Genomic DNA, 25,200 nt, shown 5'->3' on the forward strand with positions numbered 1-25,200 from the left:
TAAATTTTTAAAGCATTACTACAATTTTTATTTTAAAACACCTACTGTTAAACTGAATAGATATATTTTACTTGTCAATGGAACCTAACACCTTTACATAACACAGTACTGCTCTTACTTCATATGCCCTTACTTTTTTCTTCCTGTAAATTACTCTGAACTTCACTGCTCTTAACTTCTCATCTTTTATCGTCCCATCCCATAATATTTTGTTTCTGAAGCTACTGTTGCTTTCCTCCTGTCTGCCAATTCTACAACATTCTTCCATGCAGATAAAGATCCTCTTTCTCTTCTTTTCAGTTGAGGACAATTCCTGATTTCCAGCACTGTCCTGGTGTTGAAATTGGTTGTAATGCTGAAGTTGACCCTTGGCCCTGGCCATGAAAATCTGTTTCTACAGCTGTTTTTTTGTTCACATGGAAATGAATTCATTGTTCATGAACATTTAATGGTAATAATTGTACACTTTTTGGTATTGTTTCCACTGTAACACTGTACAGCAGAAGCTTACGTCTTCCATTTGTAAATAACATCCTTTTTTAAAATTTGAAATTCATACATAAATAGTTCTAAAATATGTAACTGTAGGCCTATGTAATGATGTATGATGTGATGTTCTTTTTTCAAGTTTTTATGGAGTATTAAAAAACAGCATTTGACTTGCATAATATAGTCTAGGCTACTTGTAGTGCGTGCAACAAATTGCATTCTACCTCTTGGTATGTAGGCATACTGTGCAAATTTATGCCCTTATTCCAGAGCACATCAAGGCATACTACAGTATTGTGGATTCTTGTTGTAGTGAGGTTAGCTTCTTCCTCATACTAGATATTAATATAAGATAAAATATAAACTTGTGAAAGAAAATACCATCATAAAAAGACTAGCAGAAGTTAAAATTAATCTGGTCTGTCCTGCTTCCTTTTTTATTATGGGTGTATATAAATGTTATCATATTCTTTTATCAGAGATTCCCATTGTAATTCACTTGAAATGATGAAAGAAAGAAATTAGTGTTATAGCATTATTAATTTTGTGTATTTTTGGCAATTTATTAATGTACAGCTGAAGTCTGGATTTCTGTATTTGAAAATAAATATCACGAACACAAGATCTGTTCCATTACTGGCATTTTTGTTTATTTCAAAGATTTAATTCTAACTAAGGGAAAGGCAATTTTGTTCTTGAATGTATCACACAGCCACTTCCTATGCAACTCGCCATGTTACAATCAAGGGTTTTGGAGATTCTTGAATGAGATTGACGACCAAGTATGATCGAACTGTAACCCAATGGTTGAGGCATTGAGACTGGGATATTCATGGACCTTTGAATTATCCAATGTGCTACAGTTTATAAATTTAACTTTACATACATGGAAAGATTTAATTCCTTACCCTGACATATTACCTTTTTTTTTTTTTTTTTTTTTTTTTTTGGTGATGTGACCTTATTTTTCAAGTTTTTAAACAGCATTCGACTTGCATAGTATAGTACTGTGCAAATTGGTGCCATTATTCCTGAGCCAAGCTCTACCAAGGCATACTGTCTGAACAAATTTTCTGTGACTATATGCGCATTGGGTGGGGAGATCTAGAAACTTTTTTTTTTTTTTTTTGCTAGTTGCTTTACGTCGCACCGACACAGATAGGTCTTATGATGATGATGGGACAGGAAAGGGCTAGGAGTGGGAAGGAAGCGGCCGTGGCCTTAATTAAGGTACAGCCCCAGCATTTGCCTAGTGTGAAAATGGGAAACCACGGAAAACCATTTTCAGGGCTGCCGACAGTGGGGTTCGAACCTACTATCTCCCGAATACTGGATACTGGCCGCACGTAAGCGACTGCAGCTATCAAGCTTGGTGATCTAGAAACTGGAAGGATTAATATTTGTATTAACATTTTAAGGTGGTGGAATTACAATATTTGTAAGGAGTCCTGTGTGGGTGGACTGAAAATAAAGGTTTAATGCCTGGTTGGCTGCAGCTTGGTGATGAGTTATGACATGGGGATGATGGTAGGAAAAGAGGCTCATAAATGATACTGTGAAAAATCTGATGATGTCCTCTAGGGTCGCAGATGGGTAGATAGATGAAGCTGAGGGGATAGGGTCTATGGTGCGGATTGAAACCATGAGTTCCAGTTTGTTTTAAGGAGGAAAAGGGAGGGCTTTAAACAACCAGGAGTAAATGTCCTCTAAGGTGAGGAGGTTTTTTGTTAGGACAGTGTGTTGTGGTAGACTGCAGTGACCACAGTTCAGACGGTTGGCTCAGCATTGAGTGGCGTGTGGTTATTATATAGCAAACATCGCTCAAATCAAATGGCTTTCTGTGGGGGTGCCTTAGATGGTTCTACCCTGAATGTTGTCTGAAGGTGCAGACGATATAAATCTTCCGTGCTTGGTAAAAGTAGCTGATCCACAAAAGACGGCTCTGACCGATTTTCAATACATAAAGATTTCCCCACCGGTATGTCTGCTGCGTTTTGCTCAACGATGATAGTTTCCTCCATGATGTAGTGGTTAACCCCAGGATTACACAGCTGAATAGGAGGTATCATTGTGGTAGGGGTTGTCTTAGTGATAGGTTAGCTGAGTTGAAGGGACAAAAGATCCTCTTTGTTCAGAGATTTGCAGAATGTATTTACATATCCATTTATTAAAAGCACTGCTAAACATTGTGTATTTCCTGAGTATATTAGATTGTTGTGAACAATAACGGTTTGTTTCTTTAAAATGGTTGTTTTTATTCTTCCTTCCTTGCAACTCGACTGTTGACATTATTAACATTTTGTGCTTTCAATTACATTAAACAAGCTTTTAAATCTGAATGTTTGCTTCAGTGACATGTCGAGTGTCAAGAGTTAACTGCTACTGCATAGTTCCGAGGCCTTATAAGCTGACTTACTCACTGGTGTCAAACCATCCACACGCTTAACCAAGGAAATACTTTGACCCCATTGGGGATTGTATTGGTGACAAGTGAATGAATGAACTGTACGAACACATGCGTTCCCATATGGGGCACTCTGTGCTAAAAGAACATAACATTCTCCTTTTTTACTAATTTGTTTTCTGAGTGGAAAAATTAAAAGGTTAGTTTTAAATTCTATCCAGTTAAACAATCCAGTTCAGTGCAAAGCAAATTGAAAGCTGAATTTGTATTTTGTTGGTAAAAATGGAATACTAACTTGAGCAGGTGGGACAGCAAGAAGACATCGAAATCTCTTTACTGTATTTTGAAAAACTCATAGTGTAAAAAAGGAATTAATTATGTACTGTAAAATATCTATCTCTTCAATGTATTTTGCAAAACTCCTTTGGACATTTGAGAGACATTTGTTTCGAAAATTTATTAATGTTTTTATCATTTTGAACTTGTGGAAGAGAAAAATTATTTATAATTGGAACTTTAAAGAACATTGCAAGAATTATGTTCAAAAAAATTTTGGTATTTAAAATTATTGTGTCCGTGGTTGTAAAATAAGTTATTACCAATTTGTGGAATTTTAGGTATTATGCATTTAATTTTGAGGCAGGGTATGCTTACACGTGCCGTTTCTTTGCTGACGAAATTTGTGTGTCGTAATAGACTGATCTCAAACTTCCCCTGTGGAAACCTGGTGAACTGTAATTGGTCATAACGATTTTAATTGGTGAATGTGGATGTTGGGAGTAATGCGATTGCCCCATTGGTCACCTGGTGATCGAACCTTTTTCCTGCTTCGGGCTCTTCGTGAGAGCGAAGGAAGTCTTCCACGTCTTAACATCGCTCCGCATCCGTCCTGTCTGGGGATGCCAGCCTCTGCGGTAAGCATTAGTTCATTGTGTTTCGGCCTCTAACTTATTTTAATGTAACTCTTCCACTGTAATGTAATATCTAATTTGTGTGTCGGAGTTTACTCTAGACATCCGCATTCATCAATATGTTCATCGAAATGACTTAGCTTTGCAGCTAGGTTTTTTTTTTTTTTTTTTTTTTTTTTTTTTTTTTTTTTTTTTTTTTTAGGCAATCCCCTTTTTTTTTTCTTTTGGTTTTATGAACTGTGTAATTAATACATAAATTTAGATTTCCCTTGGGGTTGTCTCCCGTAACTCTGTATCAGATTTCGTGTCAAGATTTTTAAAATTCCTACTGTCCTAAGAGTCTAATTATTCCCTCATTGTAATTTTTTATTTTAAGATCATTAGTATGTACCTCGTGTTTGCGGGAACTACCATTTTTGGTTTTTCATATACTATGTTACTTGTTCATTTGAGTTTATTAATTTGATTTTGTATGTTATTTCCTATTTTTTAATTTAGTAAACTGAGAGTTGAGTGTGACTGTCGTATACCTCTCCTTTATAACAAGAGATACGTAGACATGGACCTTGTAGAGATTCCACGCCACTTCCACGTCCTTTCCGTAGCTGTCACGTTAGTCAACCTGTTGTTTAAGTTTAAGCTGCCTCGAGTATATGTCTACATTTTGTATAATTTTAAGTTTCATTATCATATCTTGTGTTTATTTTGTTGTGTGACCTGTAGGGAGGTTCCATTTTGGTAGCAGAGCGTGGTTGTGAATGAAGGATCGATACATGGCGATTGCCCTCGAGCTAACCATAATAATTTCTAGTTAAATCTTAATTCCGTAAAATTTTTATCTACTTTTAATGGTCTCAAGTTGTTTTGGTCATATTGCTCTAAATCTGAAAAGTGTAATCTAATTGATGTTATTTTCCTTTTAGTATATGTAATTGCTGTGTGTGCATTCCTAATACCTGTTTATTTGCAGGGTTTTTTTTTTTTGTTTTTTTTTCCAGGATGTTTGATCCTGCTCAATATTCAAATCCCGAGGGAGTTGCCTGTTATCTCAGTATTAGGCATCTGAATGTGTTTGGCATTCTGTCCGAGATGTGGAATCTGTGTTCTGGTATTTTCAACCTGTAATTGCCTGAACCGTTGGGGGAAATGGTAAGTCACCGTCCATGATATTCTTTTTCAGTTTTATTGTCAGTTTTCATTAAGTTTTGTTTGTGGTAAGCCTTCCGCTAACCGCGTGGTTTTCTTAAAAGCTATATCATCACATTGCGAATGCCATGGTCTGAAAGTCTTTTGTGATAAATTTCAACATGTATTATCATGTAATTTAAAGTTTCCTCGATCCGTGTGTTTTGATAGTAACATCTGTGCTTTAGGCTATGTCACTGAACCGGGCAATGTCGTGTATCTTCTCGTGTGATTTCATGCTTATCTTTCGAACAGCTGATGTACATGTCTGTTGAAGACAGCTGACTGCTTGACCTACTTCGAGTTTGCGCACCCCTATTCCACCTTAAAATTAACTTGTGTCGTAGTCTTCTTGTTCTTCTTCCAGATGACGTAAATTGTAATGCTGATTGTCGTACTGGTCATCATGTATCTGTTGATAAGTTTTGGCATGGAGTCTCATTGGATTTCCTCTAACACCTATTTTGGTAAATTTTCAGCCACAAATTTTTAAGTTCACTTTGTAATTTTGCGTCTATTTTTTTGAGTGCTTTTCTGTGTTGCACATCATGTGTTTTGGCAAATTTTGTTTTTTGTTGCCTGCTGTGTTTTACTTAGCATTATTCTTCATGTGTGATTATTTCAAATTTCCTGTAATGTCTCGTTTTGGCTCAGGTCTAAATTTCTAGTCATGTGTTATGTTGTGGTAGCGTCTACTGTACCTTGGTTTGGTTCGTTTCCGAATAAGTATGGGATTAATTGGGACGTTCCTTGTCAGTTGCTAAATTCTTAAATCAGACAGGAGATTATGGAGTCTCTGTCTGTTAAAAAAATGTTCCTAGATCATCTGTTGAGCTTTATGATCGTGCAATTTTCTGTTTCCTTCTTGCTTTTTATTATCCTGTGCATTCCTATATTTGCTAGGGAGTGTTCTATGAGGACTTGGATAGTCTCATAGGGTGACGTGTTCACCATATCTTTAGACCATGTAATGCTGAGGCCGTTATGGCAAAATTTGATGGGCTATGGATAAGCACCTGTGCTCTTGACGTATTTGAAGTCTGGCGTTCATCTGATATGAGATTCTTTTAGTAATCTTTTTTCTTGAATTAGATGGTTGGACGTAATATATTGTCCATTAACTATTGTGAACTATGTGCTAGGATTTTCTTCAAATGTTTTGTCCCAGTATCATTATCCAGAGCTGTTTATTTCAGTTGAAACTGTGTTGTTGCATCGCAGGGCACTAAGATTTGTTTTTCAGTTGTCCTTAATTAGTCATAAATTTGTAGTAAAATTTGCAGGTTTAGTAAAAGTTCTTTAATTAATTATTTTTAATTACTCTCCCCTTATTTAATTTTCTTGGTGTTTATTTTCATCTGTTTTGGTTTGTGTCTTCTAAATTAACTTAACCAGTTTGCTTGATTATGGCGTTCTGTGGGCTGAATAAGACTTCGAAATTTTAGTGATGAGCCTTGTCATATCTGTAAATATTGTGATGTCATTTGTGTTTGTCATGGGTGCCTTGGTAAGGCAAGTGTGAACTGAGACTTGGGAGTTAAGGTGCTGAGGGTTTGTCACCCTCCTGGGAGTACAATACTGGTCCTACGGTAGTCTCATTGTCGTGTGATGAAGTCAAGGAATATTGAAGGTTGTGTTTTGCCTTTTTCTTCTGTGGGTACTTTATTTGGGGTCATCGCACTAGTTTGTTTGTTGTCTATTGTGTCCTTATATTGTTCTTTGTTGAAGGATATATATGCTTGGTAATGGTGGTGTGTCATGCTGTAATCTGATATTTCCTGGTATGAATGTGTTACTTGTCCCTTTTTATTTTCTATATCAGTCGGATTTTGGTAAGTGCACTCTTGAACTATTTTTATTTTATATTTGGATACTCCTCTTGTTCGCTAATTTTCTGTGATCTTCAATTCAGTGTTCTGGCTTAATTCGTATTATCTTGTTTGGTGTGATGACACGTGCTACATAATATGAGTTTTGTCAGTATTAAATTTTAAAGTAATGTAGATGGTATGGTGAAGTGGACAGTAACTTACTAACCTCATTTCTGTGACGTCCTTCGTAGGATAAGGCGAGCAACATTGCAAGCTAACTTAATAAATTGCAATTTTCACACTGGTTTGGATTCTCTTGCAACATTCAAAATCTAACCTCCCATTTGTTTTCTGTTTTCTTATGCCTGGTGATTAAGAATGCACCTAGGCTGGTAATGTAAAGTTAAATTTTCATTAAATTGCCCTGAATGGTAAAATTGTATGTGTGTAGCATTTCAGTTTGTAATGAAGGTCTAGTTTGGGTAATTTATTACCTGGAGGATGCTTTCGCTTTTGTGCTGACTTATAATTCCTGTTCTTTTTTTTTTGCTATTGGCTTTACGTCGCACCGACACATATGTCTTATGGCGACAATGGGACAGGAAATGGCTAGGACTGGGAAGGAAGCGGCCGTGGCCTTAATTAAGGTGCAGCCCCAGCATTTTCCTGGTGTGAAAATGGGAAAGCACGGAAAACCATCTTCAGGGCTGCCGACAGTGGAGTTCAAACCCACTATCTCTCGAATACTGGATACTGGCCGCACTTAAGCGACTGCCGCTATCGAGCTTGGTATAATTCCTGTTATGCTCAATTGTTTGGTAATGACTTGTAAAGGTGTTTGGTAAACTGTAATGTGTTTGTACTGTATCCTAATTAACATATTGTTTTCTTCTCGTAAATGAATTTCCTCCCTTAAATTTTGGGTTATGTAAGATCTTGGTTTTATACTGTAATCTTGTGGGTCTAGGATAAACTACTCCTGTAGTTTTATTTTTTTTATATCTTTCATCTTTTTTGAAATTTATAAATAGTGCTTGCCCTGGGAGTCTGATATCCCAAATCCATTGTGTGGGAGGGGATCTCCCCATGTAGTTCGTCGAGCCACCGGTTGGGTGACTGATTCAATAATTAGATTAAGTGAAGAAAGTAAATTATAAAAATTAAAAAAACACCCTTGACCTCTTCTATTATTCTTCAAACTCTTCTGGACGGTTGGACAATAGCTTTGCATCATCTATTCCCTTTTCTGCTACGTATTTGTTGGTGCTGCAGTGGCTGAAAAAACTTAGTAGATCTGATGGGTAATCCACCGTGCCTGTTTGGGAAGCGCACTGAATCTCTTGGTCGGTACCATCTGACACTGGAGTCAAGTGGGCTAATGTTCCTGATGGTGGCAGTTGTGCTATACTGTGCCACACTTCACTGCTTGTTTCCAATCAGTTCACTATATGGGTGAGCTGGGCTGAAAGTTTCCAAATTGCCATGGTTGGACTGAATGTGTATGGGAGTTGTTGGCAATCAGCCGTGTCAGCAGCTAAATACGTCAGCGAAAGCACAGGTAAAGAGGGAAGACTTTGATGGACATTCCAGTTCAGAACAGCATGAAGCTGGAAGTGTTGTGTTGTGTAGATGTGATGTGTGGACAAAGCTCCAGTTTATTTAAGGAATAATATTTATTATTTGCGACCGTAGCTCGCATTTAAGTGGGGGAGGATGTGACTGGTTGGGACAGCAAGAAGTCATCGAAATCTTTTTATTGTATTTCGAAAAACTCATAGTATTAAAAAGGAATTAATTATGTAATGTAAAATATCTATATCTTCATCGTATTTTGGAAAACTCCCTTGGACATTTGAGAGACATTTGTTTCAAAAATTTATTAATGGTTTTATTGTTTTGAACTTGTGGAAGAGAAAAGTTATTTATAATTGGAACTTTAAAGAACATTGCAAGAATTATGTTCAAAGACATTTTAGTATTTAAGATTATTGTGTGTCCATGGTTGTAAAATAAGTTATTATCAATTTGTGGAATTTTAGGTATTATGTATTTAATTTTGAGGCAGGGTGTGCTTACACGTGCTGTTTCTTTGCTGACGAAATTTGTGTCTCATAATAGAATGATCTTGAACTTCCCCTATGGAAATCTGGTGAACTGTAATTGGTCATAATAACAATTTTAATTGGTGAATGTGGATGTCGGGAATAATGCGAATACCCCATTGGTCACCTGGTGATCGGACCTTTTTCCCGCTTCGAGCTCCTCGTGAGAGCGAAGCAAGTCTTCCACGTCTTTAACATCCGACCAACCTAGCGAACGGATTAGGCTACATAAAATCAGCTTCGTGGTCCGTATCGCACTTAAAACAGATTCACAACTAAGTTGTTTTTATTTTCCACCTTATTGATATACTAAACTGCTTAAGGCAACTTATTGGTTAAAAGTGGTACATGTTTCGTATATTATAAACATCTTCCGCCACATAACACTGTTTAGATGAAAAATTCCTCTAAAGCATTGATACTTTGTCATTACTTCAAAAAATTCCTCTAAAGCATTGATACTTTGTCATTACTTGAATTTTTCATCTAACCAGTGTTATGTGGCTGAAGATGTTTACAATATACGAAACATGTACCACTTTTAAACAATAAGTTGCCTTCAGCAATTTAGTGTATCAACAAGGTGAAAAATAAAAAATACTTAGTTGTGAATCTTGCGAGCGGATGCGCTCTGCGTCCGCCCCCGGCTGGTGACGACAGCCTCTGGGGTAAGCACTAGTTCATTATGTTTCGGCCTTTAACTTATTTTAATGTAACTCTTCCACTGTAATGTAATATCTAATTTGTGTGTCGGGAGTTTACTCTAGACATCCACATTCGTCAATATGTTCGTCGAAATGACTTAGCTATGCTGCTAGTCATTCATTTAGGTTTAGTTTTTTGAGGCAAACTCCCTTTTTTTCTTTTGGTTTTATGAACTGTGTAATTAATATATAAATTTAGATTTCCCTTGGGGTTGTCTCCCGTAACTCTGTACCAGATTCTGTGTCAAGATTTTAAAAATTTCTACTGTCCTAAGAGTCTAATTATTCCATTATTGTAATTTTTTATTTCATTTAAAGATCATTAGTATGTACCTTGTGTTTGCGGGGACTACCATTTTTGGTTTTTCATCTACTATGTTACTTGTTCATTTGAGTTTATTAATTTGATTTTGTATCTTATCACCTATTTTTTTAATTTTGTAAACTGAGAGTTGAGGGCGATTGTCGTGTACCTCTCCTTTATTACAATGAGATATGTTCACAAGGACCTCGTAGGGATTCCACGCCACTTCCACATCCTTTCCGTAGCTGTCACGTTAGTCAACCTGTTGTTTAAGTTTAAGCCGCCTCGAGTACATGTTTACATTTCATATAATTTTAAGTTCATTATTATCATATCTTGTGTTTATTTTGTTGCGTGACCTGTAGGGTGGCTCCACTATATACATATTTTATTTATTGAAACTGTTCAATACCCAGTTCATGGAAATGTTGGAGTACCTAATAAATCGTATATCCAAATTTCCACACCAATTTATGAAATATTTGCTTGTACACAACATTTTGTGCCTTGTCCAGAGTACAAACGACGTTAGGCAGGGTAAAAAATTACAACTCTATTTACTGTTAAAGCAAGAACCACTCGAGTATAGCAAGACGATATTACCCTCTCATGTGCGACAAGGAAAGTGATATGATGCGGAGCCTAGTGATATCTTGACATCCTGTTTGGGAGACCCATTCTTTGTTTACAATTTACATATTTTAACTGAAAATCATCATCTTTTTTGGAAGCTACATTATTACACTTCGATTTATAGTGCTATTTACAGTACTTCAAGGGAGTGGTGTGTGATAAAATCAGTATATTCTCCCAGCCTATTCAGTGCATACCAACCTATGGATCTCTCACAGGCTCAGTAATAATAACAACAACAACAACAACAACAACAATAATAATAAAATAAAACCCAGGCAACCCCGAGGCAGCCTCTAAGCTCGGTACCTTAATTGTATCCCCGAGACCGACTTTGATTGATCTCCCCCACTATCTTCAACTTGTTAGCACGATGGAAATGTCAGTTGACAAAACAATTACCCCAGGTCCTAGTACAAGTACTACTTTATCTCAGTCATCGGATTCTGGGGGACCGAGAACACCATGCTAGAATGAATCTGAGCTTCCCAAATTTCTTCCACCGAAGAAAAAACACTTCATAGCTACTTTTAACATCAACACATTACTTAAAACTGGCAAATTAAAACAACTAACAGACATAGTGGACAAATTTGACATTCAAATTCTTGCAATACAAGAAACTCGATATGCAGACGAAAATCACATGGAATCGGGGAACTACAGAATTTATAAAGGGTTGCTGGCAATATCCTTCCCCACAACTCCATTGCAGTTCGGCACAGCCTTTGCAGTCAAGAGAAGCCTTACCAATTGTGTATTCAATATTCACGTCTCCAAAAGAATCTCACTCCTTTCGATTGAATCGGGAAACAGAGTGTACACATTAATCAATGCCCATGCTCCCACATATAATCACAGTTGGAAAGATCCACGTAAAGTAGATGAATTCTGGAAACTGCTGGAGGATGTTTCAAATAACATTCCAAAACACCATGTCAAAATACTGTTAGGAGACTTTAACGCAGAAATTGGTAAAGAAAAGAAATTTAGGAACACAGTAGTATTATATCCAGCACGTAACAGAACAAACAGAAATGGAGAAAGATTAATAGACTTCTGCAAAATCTTCAAGACAAAACTAATGTCAACATACTTCTTGGCCCTACCCAGAAAGAAAATGACCTGGAGATCTCCCAATCAATATCTAGGCAAATTTAAAATTGATCATGTAGCCATCGCCAAGCAAAAACAAAAAGAAGTCATGAATGTTAAAGTAAAAAAAGAACTATAGATTCAGATCTTTTTTGTCCTTAGTAAAAGTGAAGTTTCAGCCTAACACGTCCAAAATGAGAACACTGAAAACACCAAAAACAGACCCAGAATTTTTCAGATTAAATTACGATAGTTTCCTTGCAAATTTACCATCAAATGTCGCCTCAGACTGGAATAATCTAAAATATATAGTATGCAAGGCATCCCAGAAAATTGGCATACCACCCAGAAAACGGAAACACAGATGGTGGAATAACATGTGACAAAGCAATAGAACTAAGAATTAGAACATGGCAAATATGGAACTCTCATAAATCTGAAATCAAATGGAAAGAATTCCTTAAAGTACAGAAGGAAACATACAAAATTATTAGAGCAGAAAAATGAAAACAAGACAAACCCCATCTGAAGGAAATAGACCAAGACTTACAGAAAAACAACCCTAGAAACTAGTACAAGAATTTTCAAGAAGAACTCCAAAATTACCAAGCGCCCAGTCTTTGCTTCAAACGTCCAGACGGATCATTAGAAACAAATAACAAAGAAAACTGCAAACTTCTTGCAGACTGCTTTAAAAGTCTACCAAATTGCAAAAGTCCACAAAACCACAAAGGTGAAACCTACACCAAATCCAGACAAAGAACCTCCCACTCTAGAAGAAATCAAGCAAATAATTCAAGAACTGAAAGATAATACAGCACCAGGAGAAGATGGGATAATTGCTGAAATGTTGAAAGCAGGTGTGAGAAAATGGCTTAAGCAATTCAAGAAATCGTACAGAACATTTGGAATACTGAGAAAGCTCCAGAAGACTGGAAATGTGCATTAATTCCCCCACTCCACAAGAAAGGGGATAAATCAGATATAAATAATTACAGAGGGATTTCCTTACTATCAGCCATCTACAAAATTTTCTCTAAAGCCCTATTGCATAGATTAGAAAGAACAAACCGACCACCTCATTGAAGAATATCAGGCAGGGTTACGAAAAGGAAGATCATACCCAGAACAAATCTTAAACCTAAAAACTATTTTACAAATTTGTAAAACAAAAAAAAACAATAATTACTTTTGTTGACATAAAAAAAGGTTATGATTCAATAGACCGACAGACTCTATTCAACGTACTTGAGGAATTTCAAGTCAACAGAAAATCAAGGGAATTGATCAAGCAAACTCTAACAGGCACAACAGTGAAAGTCAAATTTTTAGGAGAAATTTCAGAGCCATTTGAAATTATAACAGGGGTCAGACAAGGCGATAGATTATCACCACTACTATTTAATCTAGTTCTGGAAAAAGTGGTTCGAGAATGGAAAAATGAAACTAAAGGGATCAATATTGGTAGAATTCTCAAAAACAAAATTCACCTTGATTGCCTCACTTTTGCAGATGACTTGGCAATCCTCTCCAACAACAAACAAGAAACACTCCAGTCCGTAGAAAATCTTCATGAAATAGCGGCAAGAACAGGTCTGCAAATTTCATATGAAAAGACAAAGTATATGGAAATCATACAGATCATTTGGAATACTGAGAAAACTCCAGAAGACTGGATCACTAGATATGGGAAAATCTCCCAAGTAGATAAATTCAAATACCTATGTGAAATTATACAACCAAAGAAAGAAAGAATTACAAAAGGCTAACAAAATTGTCTGGGGCAGATACATAAAAAAATCTATATCCCAAAATGCAAAATTATGTTAAACCAGAAGCCCTTTATGCATCAGAAAGTCTGATAATTGGTGGCAGATCACAAATAAAAAACATCGAAGAATAAGAGAGGAAAATTCTAGGACCTAAATGCAAAAATGGTATTTGGATGAAAAGGAAATCACAGGAAATCCATCAAGTAACAGAAAAAATCAGACACCATTAGAAAAAGAAGATTAAAATTCTATGGTCACCATATCAGGATGGATTACAATAAGGATAACAAAGAAAATACTAAAGCTCACAGTATCTCTAAGAAATCATAACTAGCTTACAGAAATAATCTAAGATCTTCAGGAAATTGCTATAAATGAAGAAATCTTGCAAGACAGGAAAAAATTCAGAAATCTCGTAAATAAACACAAATTTGGTGATCAACCTAAAAGACAAGCTACAGAATGGACGGAAGAACACAAAAAGAAGCAGAGTGAAAGGATTAAGAGATTTTGGGAAGACAAGAAGAAACGTTGTGCTAAATAAGTCCACACGTACTCCTTAGTTGGGCATAATGAATAAAGAAATAATAATTAACCATAAGTCCAAGAAAACTACCTCAGAATCATACCCATTCTGTGAGCCAGGCTTTCAATTTTGTCCTCTGCCACTTGCTTTTTGTTAATTATCTCATGCTTGCACTTTTCACACATCCATAGTAATTTGCAGTCTTCACGTTTCAACATTTCAAATTCACCTGTCGTCATTTATGTGCACTCCTTGTGATGCCATCTTTCACAAATCCCATCACACTGTATAAATATACCATCCTCTCTTACTCTTTTGTTGCAAGTTCCGCAAGTTACCACTTCGCCACTGCACCCTCATGTGGCCACCACTTTTGTACTATCGGAGCAAACTCCTAGGCTATAACTTCTTTGAATGCAAGATTCTGGTTCCTTGTCTTCCCTCCCCCATACCCTACTTCATCGTCTGACAAGACAAGGAACCAAAGTTACATCAAATAATCTGTGACTGCTATCCAAGCATATTCCAACCGGCAGCGTTGCTTGAGGGTAAGCAGCGTACAGCCAACGGTTCCCATTGGGGAATACGCACCGATAGCTTGGGTTAAGTGGCATCTGTTGCAAAATTGCAGCATGGGACAGAAGCATTTGCTGGTGCCTCAGGTGTAAAGGTGGCACACCAGATTCAGCGAGCAGGCTAGCAATGGGGCTTGTACGAAAAGCTCCCGTTGCTAAACTAACTCTGCTGTGGTGAATACTGTTGAGTTTGGCTAGGGCACTTTGCCTTGCTGACCCATATGCTACACTGCCGTAGTATAACCCGGATAAAATATGTGCCCTATAAAATCATAGGAGTAACTAGTGCCAGTAAGAAACTTCAAGATATTATGCTTCTTAGCCGCACGTGTGGCTCCTATAATAATTTGCTATCATAAAGGAGCCCAGACATTACGTAAAGAATTTAAGAAAAGCACCTGGAAAACTGATAGATCAACCCCAAAATTATACACCAATAGTTTTAATGAGCTACTGTTACAAACTCCTAGAAGTTCTGGTTTACAACAGAATCTGCCCTATCATCACTTAACACATTCCTATTGAACAAGCGGGCTTCAAACCAAAACGCAGCTGCTGTGACCAAATTCCTGCCCTTACCTCATATATAGAGGCTGGTTTCCAATTGTATCTGAAGATCTGTTGTGTTTTTAAACCTCTCAGCTGCTTATGATACAGTTTCGAAAGAAGGGTTAATATACAAACTACAGAAGAGTGTTTTCTTGCAAAACCACTGTCCAGCTCATCATGAACATCCTCAGTGACCGATTCTTCCAAGTGACCATGGGAACTCAAATAAGCAAACAAAGGTAACTGAACAAAGGCCTTCACCAAGGATCAGTACTGGCTCTTCTCTTTAATATATACATATCATATCTACCAGAAACTCAGTCAAAGAAGTTCTGCTACTCTGTTCTGTAGCTTTTGCTGTAAGGCATAGCAGCATCAATAAAACTGAAAAAAACTCTTGGAGATGATCTAGCCATGCTTGAAAGCTATTTTTTCAAGTGGAGATTTAACCCTCCAGTACATGCATTATAAATTTCTTAGTGTGTTGCTGAGAATTGGCACCACCGGTGAGCTTTAAGCTATGTGTATCTTCCTGTTACATTCCTCCACACAGGTTCAGTTTGCCTCACGCTTTGTTTCGTAACAGTGTGCTTTGCTAAAGTGTACTGGAGCACCACCGTGCTCCACGTGTGTACTGGTGTATCTATTTTCATAGAGTAGTAAAATTAGTGTGGAGTGTTGGTAAGGTACCTTCAGATTGGACAAAAGCAGTAATTGCACCTATCTATAAGCAAGGGAACAGGAAGGATTGCAACAACTATCGAAGTATCTCATTGATTAGTATACCAGGCAAAGTATTCACTGGCATCTTGGAAGGGAGGGTGCGATCAGTCGTTGAGAGAAAGCTGGATGAAAACCAGTGTGGTTTCAGATCACAGAGAGGCTGTCAGGATCAGATTTTCAGTATGCGCCAGGTAACTGAAAAACGCTACGAGAGGAATAGGCAGTTGTGTTTATGTTTCGTAGATCTAGAGAAAGCATATGACAGGGTACCGAGGGAAAAGATGTTCACTATACTGGGGGACTATGGAATTAAAGGTAGATTATTAAAATCAAAGGCATTTATGTTGACAATTGGGCTTCAGTGAGAATTGATGGTAGAATGAGTTCTTGGTTCAGGGTACTTACAGGGGTTAGACAAGGCTGTAATCTTTCACCTTTGCTGTTCGTAGTTTACATGGATCATCTGCTGAAAGGTATATAATGGCAGGGAGGGATTCAGTTAGGTGGAAATGTAGTAAGCAGTTTGGCCTATGCTGACGACTTGGTCTTAATAGCAGACTGTGCCGAAAGCCTGCAGTCTAATATCTTGGAACTTGAAAATATGTGCAATGAGTATGGTATGAAAATTAGCCTCTCGAAGACTAAACTGATGTCAGTAGGTAAGAAATTTCAACCCCAGGATGGTAATATAGTAAGCGAGATTGAATCAAGGTGTAGTAAAGCTAATGCAGCGAGCTTGCAGTTGCGATCAGAAGTATTCTGTAAAGGCTAGTACACACCAAGCGACAAAGTTGCGGAACACGTGTATCGCGACAAGTTCCAGGGATGTCCTGCGACATATTTTCCGTATTTGGGACTGCAAGTGACTAATCTCATCGCAGTCGCGGTACAAAAGTTGCATGTCACAGGTCTCCCATTCGAAATGGGATACATGATACAAATGTTGCGCAACATGATGTAGTCTGGACGTGTCACGAGACAAAGTCCCGGGACACACCGATGCCAGTGTGCAGGTAGCCACCATGTGCTGGCGTTGTGATTCGTGTTCTGTTGTTTTGCGATAGAAACTACTCTAAAAATCATTGAGGATTTACACACCCTCTCTTGTTTTGGGGATGTTATGTCTATCGAGTATAAAAAACAGACAAAAGGAGGGAAGCAATGGAGTCTCTGGCTAAAAAGTTTACTATGTCCATTCACGAGATGGAGGAAAAGGTTCACAACATTAAAAGCACATAAAGCAATTTCTTGCACCATTTCGCGCCGATTCATCTGGTGCAACTGCCTCTATAGATGTGGACGCGGGACATCGTATCGCAACAGTCTAGGGACAGTGTCTCGCAACTGTCCCCATACAAAGTCCTGCGACTTTGTCGCTAGGTGTTTACTAGCCTTAAGGAGGAAGTCAGCTCCCAGACGAAACTATCTTTACATCGGTCTGTTTTCAGACCAACTTTGCTTTACGGGAGCGAAAGCTGGGTGGACTCGGGATATCTTATTCATAAATTAGAAGTAACAGACATGAAAGTAGCAAGAATGATTGCTGGTACAAACAGGTGGGAACAATGGCAGGGGGGTACTCGGAATGAGGAGATAAAGGCTAATTTAGGAATGAACTCGATGGATGAAGCTGTATGCATAAAGCAGCTTCGGTGGTGGGCAAATGAGGCAAATGAAGGAGGATAGGTTACCTAGGAGAATAATGGACTCTGCTACGGAGGGTAAGAGAAGTAGAGGGAGACCAAGACGACGATGGTTAGACTCGGTTTCTAACGATTTAAATATAAGAGGTATAGAACTAAATGTGGCCACAAAACTAGTTGCAAATCGAGGATTGTGGCGACGTTTAGTAAATTCACAGAGGCTTGCAGACTGAATGCTGAAAGGCATAACAGTCTATAATGTTAATGTATGTATGTATGTATGTATGTACGTACGTACGTACGTACGTACGTACGTACGTACGTACGTACGTACGTATGTATGTATGTAATGGACCAATTATATGGGTATTATAAATTTACTGATTTGGGACAAAGATTTCAGGTTCCCTATGGGATCGATTTCTGTAACCTTTGCTATGAGACTTGTCTTCTCTGTGGCTGAATACTGTGCTCCAGTATGGCTAAACAGTCCTCATGTGAAGCTAATTGACACTCACCTCAACAATATCATACGGAAGATTAGCAGAGTCATCACACCCACTCCCACTTATTGGCTTCCTGTCTTCAGCCACATCGTGCCGCCACATTGTGCCACCTCATCTGCAGAGAAAAGTCACTCTTGTCAGAGAATATGACAAGATCATGGCTAATCTGGACCTTCTTATTCACAACGACATCCTAGACCTTCAGAGGGGCAGGCTGAAGTCCATACATCCACCCAGTCATGCACAGGAACTAACTGAGGACCAATGGACTACCAAACACCGACCATCTGCTTTGGCCTCTGCTCAGCAAAAACAGCCCAGCTCCAGGATTTCATCTCCCAAGGAGGACATTGTCCACTCCAAATAGGATCCGCACAAATACCGGAATATGCGCAGAGTCTTTGTTCAGATGGGGAAAAGTTCCGTGTCCCCCCAGTGTGACTGTCATTCTCCTTCCCAGTCTATACAACACATCACATTCGTGTGCAGTCTGCGGGCCTACGAAGGTGATCCAACAGACTTTATTCAGGTACACCTACTGTGATACAGTGGCAGGATACTTTGGATTTAAAAATATAGACATGTTGTTGTTGTTGTTCCTTGTTATGTGTATTTGTGTATATATTGTTTATAGTAATTACGCTACGCTCTTCTACGGTCAATCCCTAATAAACTAGGTGGTGTAAAAGTCATAAGATAAATAAATAACGCTCTCATATAAAAATATTTTAAATATGAAAAAAAAAAAAAAAAAGCTCAGTCCTTCCAGGTTTAAGAAAGGCAAGAAGGCCAGAGTATGGTCAAAATTGTACATGCAGTTCACCTCCACTGGGGGTGTGCCTGTAAAGAGCTGCTGCACTACCTCATGATGAGGAAAGAGAGTTTACTTACCATTTCCTCACACACAAATGAAAAATTCATAAACTGAAGGAGGGACTTCCTTTCTACCTTAGAAATTCCATAATTGTTCCCTTTCTTGTTACTCTCCCTGCAGTCTTGACAAACTCACTTATCTTTCCTTCCCATACACTTGTCTGTTCAATTTCATGCTATTTCATTTAATTGGCTTAAACTATTACACTAGGCCTAATAAGTTTTGTTAATAATAAAAGCAGTGCACATTCACATAATAAATTCAATGACATTTTGAGATTCCATTTCTGAGATCAAAATACCTATCATCATGAAATGTTCATTTAAGCCTACGAACCTACACACAACCTCTGATTCCTTACAGCAATCCCCAGGTCTTGTACAATGGACCTGCACACCACCTTCAATTCTTACAGTAATATCCAGACCTTGCACAAGATATGTTCATATTTTACTTTTCAACTAACTTTCTTGTCAAACATCTACAGCACTCAATACATCTCCCATATCGTCGTCATAAGTATTTGAGTCAGTGCAACGTAAAGCAAATTCTAACATCATTCCCTTCCATGTACATGTTTATGTTTCATCTGTCTGCTCACTCTCTTGATAAACATCTACAGTATAGAACACAGTCAATGAAATGACAAAGAGTTGCTTGAAATGTTGTCAGCACTCAATTTTTTACAAGTTGCTTTATGTCGCACCGACAGATAGGTCTTATGGCGTAGATGGGATAGGAAAAAGGTAGGAGTGGGTAGGAAGCGGGCATTGCCTTAATTAATGTACAGCCCCAACATTTGCCTGATGTGAAAACGAGAAACCACGGAAGACCATCTTCAGGGCTGCCGACATTTGGGTTCCAACCCACTATCTCGTGAATGCAAGCACACAACAGCGCACCAGTAACCGCACGGCCAACTCACTCAGTTTGTCAGCATTCCTCGCAGTCACAAATCTAGGCTAGAAAATCACACAAAGGAACATTGTAGGCCTATAGCCTTTGGACACCACACAGTCTTTACTTAAACAGAGTTTTTTTTTTTTTTTTTTTTTTTTTTTTTTTTTTTATCAAATAAGATCAGCAAGTTGGTGGATACTTTAGCAGACACCACACACAGCCTTTACTTCTATAATGTTCTAATTTTTAAAAATCAAATACCAGTAAGCTATCAGTTGATGGCTAATATGAGTTATGTTATAATCTCTACAAACCTAATGAAAGGCACTTATGTATGATATGAAGTACCGTATAAGGAATAATTCTATGGTTACGGTATTCCAAACATTAAGGAAAATTTCTTGGCCAGTATTATAGTGAATGATGGTACTAGATTTTGTTTCCAAGCCACCTATATGACAACAGTGCTCTAAAGGAACATGGGGAATTAAAATCTGACAAGCCCTTCAGCCTGCCCCTGCATGCATTGGTTAAATGGCCCAATAACAACAAGTGAGTCACGGGAAACAAAAGAGATCAGTATTGCTGTACAAAAGCTAATACCTAACCATTATTTTTAAGAAATAGTGTCATGACATGGTAAAACCAAAGTCCACAACTCATGTTATTTTAGATAAATTTATCCTAAATATTCACCTTCTCCAATATATAAGTCGTTACTGAATTAGTGGATAAAGATGCAGAACAACATTTTAAGAGAAATCCTCAGATGAATACATACGCTTTAAATTACGACATATACTATAAACATTTGAAGTCAGTGTTCAACGATTTCCAATATGACATCTACTCAATCTTAACCTAAGCATTATAATCTACCGTCACTTACTCTTGCGGAGTTACTTGACTCAACACGAAACTGCTTGTATCATTATCAAATGTCTTGTTCGGTGATACTTCCCGCACCTTCCGTAACCACACCCACTTCTACTCAGAATAACGGAACATGACTAAGTTATTTGATGTTAATTCCGAGTTCATTATTTCCGTCACCAATATTTTCTCGCCACACACCACACCTCGGTAGATCAACCTCTACGTCTACACTGATTCATCATTTGGTTCTCAATTCCACAACCTGTCACATCATTTGTTGACTATGAGGAAAATGGATCAATAGATTAAATTACTTGGTGATGCCAGAAATTAAAGCTAGGTTATTTTCAGAATATTTCCTGAAACGAACAGGTTTAAAATAATGCGAGAGTGCTTCGCGACAATAGTGTAAGCATAAAAACAAGTGACAAATGACGTCAATATTTAACGTGACGTCCCCCGCTGCCGCCAAACTTCTTTGGTAGTGCTGCGACCCGAGCAGTAGCCAGTAGGTCCTATGATTGCAATCTGTAGTGTCGTAGTGTGAGTGCAGCATTAGTCCGACTCATTGCCTGAATGGTCAGCGCCGAGGCCTTCGGTTCGGAGGGTCCCGCCCAGGTCGGGGATTTTAATCACCTCTGGTTAATTCTTCTGGCCCGGGGACTGGATGTTTGTGTATGTCCTAACACATTCCTCTTCGTATTCACACACTACACTACCAATCACCCCAGAAACACTCCAATAGTGATTACATCCCTCCATACAGGGTTGGCGCCAGGAAGGGCATCCGGCCGTAAAACAGGGCCAAATCCACATGTGCAACACAGTTCGCACCCGCGACCCCACGGGTGTGGGCAAAACGGTAGAAGAGGAAGAAGAAGTGTGAGTGCAGCGCTGCTTTCAGGTAGTAAACTGTCACCGATCCAGCCACCGGAAGGTGAGCGGAGGGCGGAAGAACAGTACTGCGTGTGTGCTCGCTTGCAGTTGCAGTAGTGGCGCGGATCGGATGTGCTAGCAACGCGGTAAAACTATGCTTTACACATACGAAGAAGGCGAATATATGAAAATATGAACATTCTCATTTATCGTTAGAGAGTCGGTAGATGCAGAGTGGGTCTCGGCCCATAAGTGACCACGGCCGGTCCGTGGTTCAACAGCACTCCTTTTCTTTTTTTTTTTTTTTTTTTTTTTTTTTTTTTTTTTTTTGCTAGTGGCTTAACGTCGCACCGACACAGATAGGTCTTATGGCGACGATGGGATAGGGCAGGCCTAGGAGTTGGAAGGAAGCGGCCGTGGCCTCAATTAAGGTACAGCCCCAGCATTTGCCTGGTGTGAAAATGGGAAACCACAGAAAACCATCTTCAGGGCTGCCGACAGTGGGATTCGAACCCACTATCTCCCGGATGCAAGATCACAGCCGCGCGCCTCTAACCGCACGGCCAACTCGCCCGGTGCTCTGCACTCTGACCGGCCAACCGAGCAGCGGAGAGGAGGCCACGGCTCTACTGTGGCTCTACGCCTCTTTATATATTTAATCGTATGGTGATTATAACTACAAATTTATAAGTCCAGGTCCAAGTGTTTCAGCCACTCTACAGCACTTTCTGAAAGATGAAACAGGTCGCTGGGGCTTCCGGAGTAGGCATGAAGAGGACAGCGCAGGATGACATGGTCCATGGTCTGCTCCTCTTCATTGCATTCACACATTGGAGAATCCATGCAACCCCAATTATGGCGTAAGAAATTGCAGCGTCCATGCCCAGTTCTCAGTCTGTTGAGGCGACACTATTGTTTTCTTGGGAGGTCGAATCCCCTCATTTTCAGGGTTGGATTTAGGTCATGAGCATTTGCTCCAGATGTTGAAAGTGACCACTCATCCCGCCAGCTCTCGTTTAGATTAAAATTATCCGTCAAGAGTCGGCCAGCCAGTATACTTGCTGGTCTCCTAGATCGAAGTCGCCGTGGCGATGCGTAACAAAATTCCTGGTTAACTGGTAATGAGGGAGATGACCAGATCTTCTTTGCTTCTCTCAGCAGAACTTCCTTTCTCCCCAGGTGAGGTGGTGGGATATGACTAAGTACAGGTAACCAGTGGCGAGGTGTTGACTTTACAGTACCAGTTATGCAGCGCATAGTATCATTCAACTTAGTATCCACTTTATGCACATGTGCACTTTCCAGCCATACTGGGGCACAGTATTCCGTTGCAGAGTAGACAAGACTGATACCCGTTAACCGTAAGCAGTCAGCCGAGGCTCCCCAGGAACTGCCACCAAGCTTGTGTAGGATGTTATTCCTTGTAGCGATTTTGTGAGAAAGCTTGGTGAGATGTTCTTTGTAGCTCAGAGTTATGTCCAGTGTGACTCCTAGATATTTCGGGAACGGGTTGTACTTTAGTTTTTCACCAAGGAATAAGACAGGTGGCTCATAGTTTGCGAGTCGGTTGCTGAGATAAAAACATGAAATCTCGGTCTTAGAAGCACTTGGGATCAAACGCCAAGACTTGAAGAAAGTTGCCATTTTGACCAAGTCTGCTGAAAGAATGCCTTCTCCATCCTCAAAATTTCTGCTTTGAGCTACCAATGCAATGTCGTCTGCATAGATGAACTTAGTAGCTGTGGTTGGTGGTAAGTCATGGATGTATAGGTTGAAGAGAACTGGGGCAAATACCGTTTCCCGTGGCAGACCGTTATTTAATTTTCTTTTGCGACTTTTAGAATCACCTAGGAATATTACAAACTCTCTCTCACAGAGCATGTTGGAAAATACAGTTACGAGCGAGACATCGGGAAGTGCAGACGTGTGAATGAGCTGAGGTGCGCAATATGGGAATAACGATACAGCAATACAGGCTAAGAATTGGAAGATGGCATGGTGCAAGGCAGTGTTGGAAGGAAGGTGGAGTTGAGAGAGGAAGAGAAATTAGTGGTTATAAAGGACTGTTGGAGATTATGTTGTGTGCGACGGTTATTGCGATGCTGCTGGTGGTAGGAGGTATAGAAAAGAATCCGGGTCCAAACCAGGGACCGTTCGGCTGGGAGGAGCTTGAAGAGATCAAGAGAGTGGTGAAGGAAGCAAGCAAAGGAGAAGAAATTAAGGAAATGATGCAGGAACACCAGGCAACCCAAATGAAGGAGATGAAGGACTTAAAAAGTTTTATAAAAGAAGAAATTGGAGGTGTAAATGACAAGTTAGCGGAGATAGAAGATGAGGTAGAGAGCTTGAAAAAGAAGGTGGTGGTACTGGAAGAGGAATTAACAGCAATGAAGAGAGAAGTGAGGTTAGCGAGGAACGAATCGGCAAGAAAAAATGTGTTTGTGTATGGTGTACCTGAGGAAGGAACAGAATCAAAAGTGGAATTAGTATTGAAAGTGGTGGACATAGTTTCGAACAAAATGAAGATAAACTTTTCTGAAGTTGATATAGATGATATATATAGAGTGGGAAGGAACAAGGGACATAGGCCGGTGAAGTTAAGATTAATATCAACCCTGATGGCTGATATACTTCTGAGGAATGCTGGAAATTTGAAAGGATCGAACATTTATTTGAAGGCTGAGATAGAGAAAGAAGATAGGATGCGGTTGGAGGTCTATAAGCGGCATATGTGGCGTGCTAGAGCGGAGGGATTGCGAGTCAAGATAGTGGGGAGGTGTCTGGTTACTTCAGGCAGAAATTGGTCGCGATCGTGGACACAGGAGGAACTGCTGAGGATGGAAAAATGTGAGGAGGAAATGAGTTGCAGAAATCGAGAGCAGGGCGACATCAGTACGGAGAAGGAAGAGAGAAGAGGGGACTGCGGTGTCAGCGGGCAGGTAGCGAAGACAGCAGAGTCCTTGGTGAGTCAGAACAGCCCAGGAAGGAGTGAATCAACAAGTAGGACACTAGACCGAAGTGAAGTGGACACAGGTAGTGAAGAGGTGACGGGAAGGGAAAGGAGTCAGGGTAGTGACTTAACCTCCCCAAATAGGAATAATGCAGAAATAAACCTGGAGAGAAAGCAGGCGTTAAATAAGGCGAGATCCTTAAGTTTAAAAGATCTATGGGGTGGGAAAAAAGGCTCTAGCACGGAAAAGGGGAAGGATGGGGGTGAGAAGAAAGAGAGGGATGGGGTGGAGCCAAAAGGAAGAATCACGAGAAGTAAAGGGGGAAGTGGTGAAATGCAGAAGTATAGGGAGGGAGGGGGAGGAAATAAATAACTAGATATGGTGATAGGGATGCTGAATATTGAGGGGTTGATGGGGAAGTTAGGGAATAAGGAAATTGTGGATTTAGTGAAAGATTTTGAGATTATTGCTCTAGTAGAGACGTGGTTAGGGAAGGGGGTTGAAATTACATGGGACGGTTATAGAGTAGTTAACGTGTTAAGGGAAAAAATAGGGAAGAGGGGCCGAAACCCAGGGGGCATAGTAGTTTTAATAAGGAATGAGATAGATGAATGGGTGGAGACGTTACAGACTAGGGTAGAAGGGGTAGTGTGGTTGAGAGTAAAAATGGGGAAGGGGGCAGCGGAAGCAATTTGTCTGGCACTGCTTTATAACCATCCGAGCGATTCAGTGTATGCAAATAAACATTTTTTTGACGAACTGATTGAAGAAATAAACACAATTAAAGGAAT

At 39.2% G+C, this 25,200-nt stretch overlaps 1 protein-coding gene across 1 annotated transcript in view; it reads right to left on the bottom strand.

The window, feature by feature from the left end:
- Nucleotides 1-21,342, bottom strand: part of Zyx (lipoma-preferred partner zyxin) — a 242,056-nt gene extending 220,714 nt beyond the window's left edge. Inside the window, exon 1 of the mRNA XM_067141232.2 lies at nt 20,596-21,342. The gene's annotated coding sequence lies outside the window, so the exon portion shown is untranslated. The remainder of the gene's footprint in view (nt 1-20,595) is intronic.
- Nucleotides 21,343-25,200: the final 3,858 nt, after the last annotated feature.

The sequence above is a fragment of the Anabrus simplex genome, chromosome 2 (genome assembly GCF_040414725.1).
Source record: "Anabrus simplex isolate iqAnaSimp1 chromosome 2, ASM4041472v1, whole genome shotgun sequence".
NCBI classification, from domain to species: Eukaryota; Metazoa; Arthropoda; class Insecta; order Orthoptera; family Tettigoniidae; genus Anabrus; species Anabrus simplex.